Here is a 14,027-nt window from a genome sequence, read left to right as displayed (position 1 = left end):
CACATAGGTCATATCAGGTACCACGAGGCTGTTTGATCTCAGGCGGTACACCATAGTCCGTGCATTGTTCGTGCAAACTATACCAACTGTTTTATTCGAAGCATGAAATGGCAAGACGCTGCCCGCAGAAACTGCACATCCATCCAAGTCGGGCACCTGAACGGCGTCCTGCGGAAGAAATGAACGGCGCGCAACAAGGACACTACAAGAAAGGGGACACCCCATGCGCACACTACCAACTGTTTATTGCATGGAAAGGTGACATATTTAAACGTACAGCTCAGGCATGACACTCATCGCATTATCGCTCCGAACCCAACACGTGGGAAAAAGCAGCAACATCAGGATACCAGACAAGAAACCTTTAACCTCTGCAGAGAAAACTTCTTGTCTTCTTGAAAAAGGTTTCTTGTCTGTTATCCTTATCCTGATGTTGCTGCTTTTTTCCACGTGTTGGGTTCGGAGCGATAATGCGATGAGTGTCATGCCTGAGCTGTATGTTTAAATATGCCACCTTTCCATGCAATAAACAGTTGGTAGTGTGCGCATGTGGAGTCCCCTCTCTTGTTAGTGTCCTCGTTGCGCCGCCGTTCATTTCATCATGCACCAACTCGCCCCTCAGGCCATTCTTCTAAGTCCTGCGGAAATAACAGGGATTGAGTACAAACTGTACGGAGTAAAAAAAGTATCACGAAGAAAGTGCAAACAGCGAGAGGGTAGCAGAGATTACTTGCATGCAATATGCAGGAACACACATATTCGCAACGACCTTGCTCATGACTCGCAAAGAAAACGGCGCGAAATACGGGGACAAAAGAGGAACATACAAGACAGGACCAGCGCCAGTCGTGTGTGTTTCTCTTTTGTCCATGTTTTTCGCGCGGTTTTTTTCGTGAATGATGAACCAACGAGCCCAAAGTAGAGTTATTCTTGAATACGCTGCTCATAACAGCAGCACCTCGTTTGTCAGAAAAAAGCAAGCTAACTTATGCCGCGTTAAACTAAAAAACGCGACGTAAAATGCCCCTCAAAGGGCGCTCGCGCTCCAGCCAATGGAGTCGACCGATTGCCGTGATGTCAGAAATATTCCGCGTTAAACTGATATACCAGGTGTCCCAGCTAAATGTAACCAAGCTTTTAAAAAACACGGGGTGTCCTAGACGTCTGAAACCAACTGAGGGTTGTTCAGAGTCGGGTGACCTAGTCTGCAGTATTTTTTTCGTTCTTCTAGGTTGACTAATTAGTCAAGCTTAATTAACTAACTTTTTAATCATTGACTTGAGGAACAAGGTGTCAGTGGAAAAGTTGTAGATCGCTTTGATAAACAGCTTACTGAGACATTTGCCGCAAAGTAATATTTACGTAGAGTAGTTTTTTTACCGGCCTTTAACCGTTACCCGCACACTATAAGAAAAAGCTTTCAGATGACAACTGTGCCACTTCAACGTCCCAAGACGCGCCTTAAAGAATAAAATCCGTTTTTTTTTTTTTCTGAAGTTCTCTATTCGATGAGACTTTGGGTGCACATTGGGGCAGAGAAGTGAGCGAGCAGCTGGTCACGTGACAACTTTCTTTTAAGGCCAATAAATGAAGCTACGTAAATCGTAACTTCACGGAAAGAGCACTACTAGCGGTTTTTCGAGGTGATCTAAAGCTTTTTCATTGACACCTTCTTCCTGAGGTCAATAATTAAAAAGTTAGCTAATTAAACTTAACTAATTAATGAACTTTGAAGGGCGAAAAAAATACTCAAGACTAGGCCACGCGGCTATAAACAACCCTGAGTTGGTTTCACTGGACTGGGACACTTCGGCTTTTTTAAAAGTTTGGTTACATTTAGTTGGGACACCCGGTATATGCCAGGTGAAAAGCGTATACCAGGGGGCAGGGGACCAACCACGACGTCATGACAACAGTTGACGTCATTGGCAAGACCTGCTTTGAGCGGCCTTTGCCACTTTGTTGTTCAGATTTATGAGACTATAGTGAAGACGGCCTGTGCCTTTGGGATTGTGTTATACGCAGACGACTGCAAAGACAGAGAGAAAACAATACAAGAATAAGCACTAACGTGTGAGAAGTCAACGAATGCACGTTTTTAAGTGTCCTATATAAAGCACTTTCCCAGCACAAGGTTTCAAATGCGTTGTTCCGACCCGTATCGAGTTGAAAGCGCCACCAATGTCACGGCTATATGCTCAGACCTACGTGAGCGAGGGATTCCTTTTAAACGCGACGATTCTAAGTCGACCACGAGAACCATGCACTGTTTCGGCCGGCCGATATACGTATACGCGAATACGCGAAGGTGTGTAGGACCAGAAAAGAAAAGAAAAATTTACCTGCGCCCAGCAACGTCGAGCAAGGCTTTATGGTTGTCGAGCACGTCAGTGTTGCGTTGCATGCGAAACTATATTGTATATATTTAGTCAACAATGTATCGCGGCACATAAACTCCCGGTTCTTTTTCTAACTTTATTTTTCTTTTTCAGCAGACAGAGACCCGATTCGGACGAGCAAGCGTTGGCGCACAACGCACACGAAGAGCGCGAAAATTAGAGTAAAAATCAAAGAAACAAAGCAGCCGTTTAAGCGCAGCAACAACATACATCAACGTACGCATACATCGACATCAACATTCGCAAAAATTAGTTGAGCAGAACTCCACCAAAGAGGGAGCAAAAAAAGAGGGAGGGAAATGCGTGCGTAGTCGGCTCGCTCTTCGCGAGGTTAGGGGGGGGGGGGGGGGGGGGGGCGGAGTGAGGGCGACAAATCGAATTTCACTCTAGTGCCGGGCGGCATGCAAATGGCGCGGAGCAAGCCCGAGCAGTCGAGCACCGCGTGTCACGCAGACTCGCTCCGAGCCGGGCCGAGAGCAAACAGCGCCACCGTTCAATCTATTATTCAAACATAATTAAGCGCCGCTAGCCACGGCTGCGCCGCCGCCGCACCGCTGTCTACGCGAAGTGAGTGAACTGGCGCAGCGAAAACGGCTGCGCCAAAAGCGGAAGAGAGAGAGGAGAGAACAACGCGCTACGCGGGGCAGCACACGCAAGCGAAGGCCGGACTGCGGTGGCAGATCGGCGATATCGGAGACACGAGGGGGATCGAAAGGCAGTAAGGGTGGAGGGGGAGAGCGCTGGTCGCAATTTAATGGCGGTGGAAACAAATTTGGAAAAAAAAACTGGACTCGAAACGACGGCCAAATCAAATCCGGTCTCTCGGCACAGAGCAAAGAGGTGCGCCGGAAATGAAGAAACAGACGCCGCGCCGCCTTGCGGAATACTCGCGCACTACTTGCTATGTGCATGCAGCTCCTGGCAGCACCTCCCCTCGCCGCATATAGTATATAATAGCGAGTTTTAGTATAGGTGGACTCTGTCGGTTACGGGTGCAGGGGAATAGTTGTTTGGTTTATGGGGTTTAACGTCCCAAAGCGACTAAGGCTATGAGAGACGCCGTAGTGGAGGGCTCCGGAAATTTCGACCACCTGGGGTTCTTTAACGTGCACTGACATCGCACAGTACACGGGCCTCGAATTTCTCCTCCAAAGAAATTCAGCCGCCGCGGCCGGGATCGAACCCGCGTCTTTCGGGCCAGCAGCCGAGCACCATAGCCACTGAGCCACAGCGGTGGCTATAGGGGAATAGCAGGGCTACATTGTGCATGAACAGAACAACAAACCCGAGGAGGCGTAATTGTTCTGCGCATGCGCGTCGGCGCCCGCTATTCCCACATATCCCCCTAACCGATACGGTCCCCTTATTCTAAATCTCGCCAGTAATGCAGGCACGGTTATCTTGTGTGCGACACTGCGTCTTGAGACGTGCGCGAATGTGTCTTCAAAATGGCAAGAAGTGAAGAAAAGTGTATACGAGCCACTGGGAACACACGCCGCGGTTCATGATGAAATTTATACATCGCCGGTTAGAGTTTGGGCCCGACTCCCGGTAATTAAAATTTTTCATCTTCGTGCTGCTCCCGTATATAGTCCCGGAACGCGCCACTGCATGCGATTCATCTCCTTATAGCGTCGCTGGCGGGGCACTTTGCGCATCGAACGTGTGTACCCCTGCGCTGTACAGAGGACAAAACACATGCCTAGAACGACTGAAACGTCTGTTCCGCACCTCCCAAAGCCGCTATGACCAGGAAGGCAAAAAATGATGATGAGATCCAATGAGTTTAACTGCAAATGCTTACATCCAGACCATATTGCACCAAATGTTATCGCTAGATATCGCGCGCATATCCCAAAACACGTCTAGAACGTGCTCTACAGAAGCGTTTTGCCCTCTGTACACGCGCAAGCGCACTAAGCGCGGCAATAGCGGCAACAGGCTGCAGCAACAAAAAGGTACCCGCTTCTCTGATTGTGGGTGGGTCTACGCTCGCATACGCGAACTAGAGTATTGGCGTACGCGCACACTCTCGCACACACGCACGCGCACACACATACACACACACGCACAAACACAGACGCAAGCACAAACACACACACACGCACGCGCACGCACGCACGCACACACGCACGCACGCACACACACACACACACACACGCACGCACGCACGCACGCGCACACTCTCGCACACACGCACGCACACACATACACGCGCGCGCACACAAACGCACACCTGTACACTGTGGGGCTCGTGCGGCGTAATGTATAGTGAGACAAGTCTATAGGGACCGCGTGCGGTTCGCGAGCGTGTAGCATTATGCATTTGCGCAACACCGGCACTGCGGTTTATTTGAGCCCCGGCGGAGCGAGTGACGGGCTCATGCATTAGCGAGCTTGCATATATGGGAAGAATGGAAGGAACAGCACGAGCCTGTCAGGCCGTGAAGGAGCTTGATTAAAAGCGTGTACGCCACCCCGCCAAGCTTGAGGCTCCATGGCCGCGCGACTGGCGTGTAATACCCGCCTATACCGTCTTTGTAGAGGGCGGCGGCGCGCCGCCTCTCTCATAGAATTCTTAACAACTTGATTGAACAGACGTATCAGCGATACATAGAAACTAAAAGAAAGAAACGCCCGACCTGCGTATATATAGACAGCTCCGCCCTCTCTTATATTCTCGTTCGGGACGGGGAATGTATACAAAGCACCGAGTGAATGCCTGTCATTATCATCGACAAACGTGGCGCTTTATAAGCGCCCGATACAAAACGCGCTTTTCGTAAAGCGGCGAAAATACTAAAGTTTCCTTTTCTGCGGATTAAAGAATGCAGGCTTGGTTCGTGCATGTAGAGGACACGGCGGGTGCATGTAGCCGGTACGCGGGACGAACGCAGCCTGCGCGTTCTCACGCAGCGGTACGTCTGTCACTTCTGTCTTCGTTTTGAAGGGTTTTAAATTTCGCCCGAAATGAATTGCCGGCCCTTCCGACAATAGGCATTAATTAGATTCACGCACCAATTGTGTTCGCATACACGCACCGTCTTGAGCGTAGTGAATCCTGCAGTGAATTGTCCATGGTGGAGCGTTCTGTGAAGAGAGTGATTCGGCGCTTCCAAACTGTGGAAGAAAAAGCGAAACGGTGACAAAGAAGGAAATGGCGCTTCAGTGCGAGAAAAATCCGCACGTGAAGGGCATAATTCTGATCCGCCCGTGCGAACCGCATAGACATGTGACAAGGTGTGTGCCGTGCGCAGACCGAGCGAGCCAAACGGTTATAGTCCCTGTCGAGCGAGAAATAGACGGCGAAACGCAGAATTTCAGATATTTTCATTCCGTTCTTAGTCTAGAATTTAATCCTAATTTAAGCCATGCTTGCTGTCGCGGCTTTATTTCCCTTAGCTTCGAATTTAGCAACGATTTTTCCCCAGTTATGTGTCCACTCAGTTTGGATTTAATGTGTAGTCGGGGTCAACTATACTTCGTTGTTGTGTAGTTTAAGCTCGGGCTGCTATTCTGCCCCGGTGTAGATTGGGGTGCATACGGCGAGGGATGACTGATTCGGCCAACACTGTCCAAGTAAAAAAGTTTCTTCCGGTGGAGGTTATGAAGAGTCGTCCTTTCCGTGCTTCTTTCCCTAATCCTGCAGTCTCGATATGCGACGGAGTGCATGTTCAGCATGACATTTGCGGCGACGAGGTAAATAATTAGCGTATGTAATCGTATATCGAGCGCACATGTTTTTCCCGCACAGTCCCTGAAAATTCGCGGCATGCGCTCATTATGCGCGGTGAAATATTCAGAACAAATATCAGATGTTAAAACCGGGACAAAACTAGGCGGGGGGGAGGGGGGGGTTAAATACTTCGCCCGGTACGTCTCACCATCTGGTTTCTTAGAGAGCGTAGTCATCAACTTTTATTTTAAATCAGTGCGTCTAATATTCGGGCAGCGCGTCCTATAATTCTGTACAAACACAGAGCAACTGCATGTAGTCTACTCTACACTATAGCATTAATCAGCGCGAAGTCCAATAGCAGAAGTTTGCTACAAACCTCAGTACAGCAGATAGAACACAGACACCTATTGTGGCCACGTGTGTTTCCTGTTGGTTCCCAGGTTTCTCACAGAGCATTCATATTGGCTGTTTGTGTCCCGTGTGGTGAAGTAAATACTATAGTACTCTTGGCGTTCGATAGATGGCGCTTTATTTTATTGCGTATAGCTATTGTATGGCTCCTTCGGCGCTTATAAAATGACGCCTGTTACGTGCCATTCATTATCCTCAGTAACGGGCGGCGAGCCGAAACAAAGGGATGCGTTAATTACGCGAGTAAGTGCGGTATAGGTCAGAGTTATCGCCAACTCGCAGTCTTGACCACGGGCTTTTTGTTGCGAAAGCAACACTGCGCTAGTCGCCAAGCCATTTCGCGGAGCCTAGGAAAGGCCATACTGCGCATGCGCGAGGATAAATGAAGTCACACGGCGCACAGCTGGCGCGCCGCCGCCGCGCTCGCCAGTTGCGCATGCGCAGTAGCGGCGCATATCTAGCGTGCCGGGGCTGCTGCCGCGCGCTCTCCATCGCCTCTCTCTCTCTCCCCCCTCGTTGCTTCCGAAATCCTCCAGGTTTAACCAGAGCTAAACCACTGCCAATTTTTAGGTGCGAAAGCACTTCTAGATGCACTCCCCAGGTTTCAGTAGTACGTCTGTCCATGTGTGTGAAGCCTCTGAGTATATCAAGCGTAACGGGCTCACTTAGTCAATGGACACCTCATTCGCGCTGTAAATACGCAGTGGCGCGTCCCCCTTACAAAATGACGCAGTTACGCGCCTTTCCTTTTCTCAAAACCAGCGGAAAGTTTAGCCTCGGATGATTTCGAGGAAAGGAATTAAAGGCTCACAACTGACTCCCCGGGGTCAATGGACACCTCAATTGCGCTTTGAGCTACGTGCAAAAAACCGTGCTTCCGCTCAGTATTTCGCGCTTAGCAATTCTTTTCCGGCTTCACAGCTTCCCAGTTATTATAGTGCACACTTTATGTAAGCCCTAAAGAGGCGAGGATTTAAAACCTAATGAGGGCTGTGTGTTCTGTGTGCAGAATAGCACAATACATAGCATTAAATTGAGGCAGGTGTCCTCTATGAAAACGGAGCCAAATCAGACAATCATGGTGTCTTGCCAATCAAACTGCTGTCCCATATGCACGCCAGCAAACCACATACCCACAAGCAGCTCCGCATGCTATACAAAAACACAGCCAGGAATACTATATACAGTATACTGCAGCCGACCAAGCAGGCACATGCCACGCGCTGCATAGCCAAGCTCTTTTCCATCCACGCCCGCGCTGACCTTGTCCGATTGCAGTCGAGGTTTACGTAACGCCGTCAATCCATTACAAGCCCTCTCTCTGCCACGAGCAGTCTGGAAGCAAATCACGCGCTAGGGTCAGTGCTTCACCGCATCTCCCTGACACTTCTTGTCTATCCGCCAGACCGTGCGGCCGCGCTCTCTGTGCACGCCGCCACTTGACATCAGAGCGTTAATTAATCACGGTCCGAGCCTGCCGCCGCAGCCGTCACAGCCGGCCTGTGTGCCTCCAGAGGCACGAGGGTTCGCGCGCGGGTGCGCTTTGCAGAGCTCAGGCATGCGCGCGCCAAATGCTCCGGCGTGTCTTTCCGCCTCTGGTGTCTGGCTGCGGCGCAATGCGGAGTCTGTCTCCGTGGCGCGCCACAACGTCATCGCGAGGCGTGCGGCTTTCCCGCCACTGGCCCATAATGCAAGGCTGCGAGGAAACACCGCGCCCACTCCCACTGCTGGGACAAGTGCATGGAGCACGTGCTCATACGCGTCATTATGCTGGCGGCTGGCTTCGGGCCGTGTTCGCTGAGCTGCTGCCGCGATGATGCACTGCGTACATGTACTTACGCACGTACGCGGTGGAAATAGAAGCGCAAGCACGGGTGAACAAGTGTGTGTCCGCACCTGCGCATCTACGAACGGGCCTCTTGTCTCCGTTGACAACAGCTGCATGCAAACGCAACGCAGAGGACTCGGAAAACGTAGAGCGCGCACGCGTTACGATATATGACTGCCGCGTTGCTGCAAGGTTTGCAAGTGGCGCTCCTTCAACGAGGGGCACAGGGTCGGTATTATGGAACCGAGTAAACTGATGCTAAATATCGGGAGTGAACAGAGGCCGCCTATATGTGGCCTCACAGGGGTGTATAGATCCTCCATGGTCAGTGCTCAATATACATGTTTGTGTGAGTGTTTAGTCCACCGTCTCGACAACCGTATATTGTGAGTAAGCAAACAAGGGAAGGGGAATGAGGGGCTCGTTATAAATATAACAGAAGCCAACAGCCACAGAAACCAAGGGGCACAAGGGATTTTTTTAAATTTATTTATTTATTTTGTGGTGTTGATCAATTTAGAATATTACTGAATATGTTATCGCTTAAAGCTAATTGATTAGAAAAGCAGAAGAAAAAACAACCACATGCCGCCGGTGGGATCCGAACCCACGACCTCCAAATTACGCGTCCGGTGCTCTACCTCTGAGCTACGGCGACGGCTGTCAAATCTTCTGTTTTCGGGGGTATTTATGTTTACAAGTAACCTAACCTTGAGAGTGTTCATCAGAGCCACCCACGTTCATAAGCGGCGGACGTAGAACGTCCTGAGTTACCGCAGGTGTGACGTAGAACGTCATCGAACGGAGAGGGTGGAAGCTGCGTGAGAACCTCTTATGCTTCCTATGGCGTCAAGGCTGCCAGAACCGAGGCCCTCGCTAAGCAATTAAGCAAACAAGGGAAGGGGAATGAGGGGCTCGTTATAAATATGAAAGAAGCCAACAGCCACAGAAACCAAGGGGCACAGGGGATTTTTTTTAAGTGGCCGTTCTGTGTCCCGATCTGCTTTATGCCATTTCTAAGAAAACTTTACAGAGGCTATATCCTATGGCCATAGATGCCAGATATCGGAGGTGAACAGAGGCTGTTTATATGTGGCCTCTCAGCCTGAGGTCATATATTCCTTTGCAGTATCCAGATCACGGTCGCGTAGGGGTTAAGATCGCCGTCTTGATTCATTTGTCATAACGGCCATGCCGTTGTAAATCCCGATCTGCCAATGACCCATTAAGTTCAGTACCGTTGTGTGGACTGAACGTGAAGCACAACTTGGGAGATCTCAATGGCACTTGCGGCATCGATATGGACGCATGAGAACAGGGGTGTCTCTAATATGGATAGAAATGGACGTACATGCATGGACACAGTTGCCGACGCATGTATATGTTTGCTGTCGGGGCTTTGCATGCATAAGCTTTTGTTCTTTTATGCACACTGTGGTATTGTACGGTAAGCTGTATGTATGAAAGCGTGTATAACTACCTTGAGGTATACAGATTGTCGGCTTTTGTGGAGGAAAGGATGCGGCACCCAAATGACCTTGCACTGCACACAATAGCATCTATGATACCCTTGCATCCAGAGAAAGAAAAACAGCAAAAATGAACGTCATGTCATTTAACTGAAAGGTTTTACTTCAGTGTGGCGAGGATGACACGCACCGTGAGCTAGTGTTCATTGTCTTTAGTCACACACATTCTTTGTTGTTGTGAACTACCGTTAGGAGAGACGTACGGAATAAAAGCAAAGTACACAGCCGGGGGTCGAACCATATGCGCCTTGTGGAACCTGTCCTGAATAGGATGAATAACCGTTTGCACTTGTTTCTTCTGTGCAGAGAACATCCAGAAGGAATTATTCGAACACTCCGCGCAGAGTCTGGCCGTCAAGCACAGACGGCAAAGCACGTCATAAGGTAAGCATGTGTTCATCAATTATGCATCCGCGCGCTCAGTGCCTTTGTGTAGTCGGACATAACTTAAGTCCACAGTCAAGCTCTATCAGCCGTTCATGACCGCCACAGTGGCGCCCTCTGCGACAAGGAAATAGTACGTGGGTAAGGTTTTCCAGGAATTCTTACAAAAAAAAAAAAAGAAGAAAATTCATCACAAGACGAAATATGAGAGCAAGAATTTTTATGTCTCTGCTCTCGGTTGTTTGATCTCCTGTCACACAGGCAGTTAAAAATGCGCATTGAGCCAATGGACATCGAACTCAATGGGGATCGGCCAGTGCCACACGACGGTTTTCAACGACCATTGAACTCGATGGACATCGACTCAATGGAGGTTCGTGAATGGCGATTGGAATCTCAAGGGCCATTGAGAACAGCCTCGCACTCACTACACGTTTAAGAAAAAAACAGCACATAAAACTGGAAATAGGCAAAACTATGTTTGATTTAATGCCAAAATTTAAGACTATATATACATTAGCGAGTAAAAAAGTAATTTTTATTCGGTAGTCAATTGTTACCAACTTCTGTTTTTGTTTTCCTGGGGCAGCGTCGGTGAGCGAGCCAAATCTCTGCCCACGAATAATGTCTGCTGCAAAGAGAACTCATCGTTACTTCGTTACTTTGAGTTCAGCGCACGGGGCCTGACAGCCGCCTCATCAGCCTCTTTGTTGGCACGGTGCACTGTCCCGTACGACACGGACGTATCTTTACCTGCTTCCGTAAACGGTTTCTCTATGCTGTCTCAGGAGTCAGGACAGAGATCTCGCCCTGCAGCAGTTTTCAAGCTACAGGGGATGAGCGTTTGCATCTGACAAGATAACACCGGACAGGCGCCTTTTCTTTGAAATGCAACCATGGTCGCACCATGGTTGACCTTATGATATGGGCGCATCAATCTTCATTCTAAGGAAAACCAACCATGCATGCACTCATGGCGACGCAGTGAGGGTCAGGGGTGTTCACCGCTTTTCAGTGCATGGAACGAAACATTGTTTTGCCACAGAGGTCTGGAACTTGTGTAATTCACCCTCGTTTCACATAATCAGACTCCTGGAACCAGAGTAGAACAGTGTATCGCCAATCAAATGTGAGTCAAGCCGTGGGTAATCAACTCTTTAGCTCAGGTGCCGACAGACGTGCAAAACTTATTTGCGTTTGCATTTATGGGGCTCAACGTCTCGAAGCTATGAGGGACGCAGTAGTGGAAGGCTTTGGACAATCTCAAACACATGGTTCTTTAACGTGCACTGAACATCGCACAGTACACAGGCGTCTAGCATTTCACCTCCACCGAAATGCGACCGCCCCAGCCAGGATCGAACGCGCGTCTTTGAGGTCGGCAGCCGAGCCCCATAACCACTGCGCTACCGCGGTGGCTGAAGAGCTTTTTCGTGTATTATGTTTTCTTAGTTCAGCATGGCCACTCACAAGTAGTTTTCTTTTTCTATCTGAACTTTGCTGCTACAGAAATGCTTTTTCGGCATGTGCTGCTTTCTTGGTCATATACGTCAGCTTGCTCCGCCTCAGTGGGAGTGGATCACTTCCGAGCAGATGAAACGTAAAAGGCGCCCGTCGGCTATGCGATGTTAATGCACGTTAAATAACCCCAGGTGATCGAAATTATTCCGGAACCCTCTACTACGGCACCTTTTTTCTTCTTTCACTGCCACCTTCCTTCTTTCCCTTGCGGCGTGGTTCGGGAGTCCACCGAGATGTGAGACAGTTACTGCGCCATTTCCATTGCTGAAAACCAATTTTCGTCACTCCCAACCTGCCCGCATTTGCGTATTGCTGAGAAAATCTTGACATTCGGGCCAGTCTTGCTCCGAACGTCATCTTCTTACATGTGTGGTTCTCTCGATTTAGTTTTTTTTTCTTGCGAGAGTGAAACAAGAAGCAAAGGCTTACTCTCTGCGCATTGCGGTTTGATGATCAGAAACTCGAGCGATCTTCGTTCCCTGTGCCGCACAAGCAGGCAAGTGTGCCTAACTTCGAAGCAATTGTTGTTTCACCACTTAAGCGTTTTGGAATTTCGCCGCTAGGGCCGGCTTGCGTGTCTGCCGTCAGAACCTGCTATCCCATCAGTACCGCGAAGAGCCGGTTCCCTGGTTGCTGAGTATACAGCGTCTTCCAATTCTTATTTTTTTTCTGAGTATACCCAAAAGGCATGTAAATGGCTTTCGAAGTGAACAGTTTTCCACGCGAGAAACCGGCCATAACGAGGCCGATGAGCAGCAGATCGCACGCAACAAGGACAGAGTGGACGTGAGAGAAACAGAGGTTGCTTCAGGAAGAGGGGAAGGATGGGAAGCAATCTTTGGCCTGCGGGCATTGTTCGCTGTGATGAGCGCGCCAAAAGGGTGACTCCGCCATCGCGTCAACGTCCCCCTCCGGCCTTCTCTGCCGCGGGGGATGACGGATCGGAAGTGGCTGGGAGCGCACGCCAGCCGCCGGGCACGCCTCGCTGCACCAGCAGCCGTGTCCGGATTCAGCGCGCTCTGCTCGTCGGTGTCGATGCTCGCTCGCTGAGGCCGCGCAGAGAGGTTCGATCACCGCGCGAGGAAGCGCGGCTGTTCGAACACCCCGGGGGCGAATACTCCGCTGGCGAACACACCACTGGCGAACACGTCGCTGGCGAACGCTCCGCTGGCGAACACCGCACTGGCGAACACTTCGCTGGCGAACACTTCACTGGCGAACACTCCGCTGGCAAACACTCTGCTGGCGAACACTTCGCTGTCGAACACCCAGCGGCGAACACTCTACTGGCAAGCATTTCTTTGGCGAATACTACGCTGGCGAACACTTCGCTGGCGAACACTTCGCTGGCGAACACTTCGCTGGCGAACACTGCGCTGGCAAACACTCTGCTGGCGAACACTTCGCTGTCGAACACCCAGTGGCGAACACTCTACTGGCGAACATTTCTTTGGCGAACACTACGCTGGCGAACACTTCGCTGGCGAACACTCCGGTCCCGCGAACACCCGCGGGGGAGACCTGGCTGTTGAAGTAAAAGAAAGGCGTTTTGTAAGAGCTTATACTTATTTCCTCGCATCTGTCATTGTGTTAACTCAGGAAGAGTTGTCACAGAGACGTTTGGTAACTTTTTAGTCGGGATCGTCTTCTGACCACATGCGGGTGACAGACGTGGAACGGAACCGTCGTCTGGATGACTGGGCCTTCAGTGGGCGATGGCGAAGTGCTAACTTATTGAGAAATGTGACTACGTTGAAACTTGAGCTTGAAGACAGCACCAACGGTAAATTACTGTTTGTATTCTACTAGCACTGGCGCAGAGAGCCAGAGATAGGGTGTGTCAGGTAAGGAGATTGACCACTATCGATTGGCTACGCTACAAGTGGGGAAGGGAATAAAAGTATTGAAAGAAAAATCGAGCGCGTTATACTCATGGATGGCCAATGGGGGGGGGGGGGGGGGGAGTGAAGGCAAGGGAATAGGCACAGCGCGTTAACAGGTAGCCACTCAAGCGTGTAGGTTTCAAGTGCCTCTTCAGCATCGGTGGCTTCCTGTGCCGGTGATAGGATAAGCGCCAGTGCCAGGATATCGGCGTCCGTCAACGCAGAAGAGTGCAAACGCCGCCGCAGTGCTGCCCCGAAAGACGCTAATTAATTAACACGACTAAGATAATGGTGTTTCAATTACACAGCGACGCGCAGAACAGCGCATGGGAAGTTAGAGATACAGAAGGCTGTCTCCGATTTTTCTTTTGTTGTGAGTGCATTTGAGTTTGA

At 50.1% G+C, this 14,027-nt stretch overlaps 1 protein-coding gene across 1 annotated transcript in view; it reads left to right on the top strand.

Annotated features, from left to right (window-relative positions):
* The window catches only part of LOC149339057 (paired box protein Pax-6-like), a 251,155-nt gene that overhangs the window by 61,940 nt on the left and 175,188 nt on the right, over positions 1-14,027 (top strand). The window contains exon 2 of the mRNA XM_089547875.1: positions 10,153-10,230. The gene's annotated coding sequence lies outside the window, so the exon portion shown is untranslated. The remainder of the gene's footprint in view (positions 1-10,152; positions 10,231-14,027) is intronic.

This window comes from Amblyomma mixtum, chromosome 6 (assembly GCF_055824585.1).
Source record: "Amblyomma mixtum isolate Tamu chromosome 6, ASM5582458v1, whole genome shotgun sequence".
Taxonomy (NCBI): domain Eukaryota; kingdom Metazoa; phylum Arthropoda; class Arachnida; order Ixodida; family Ixodidae; genus Amblyomma; species Amblyomma mixtum.
Note: the sequence above shows the minus strand (reverse complement) of the source record. Positions and strands in the feature narration are given on the sequence as shown.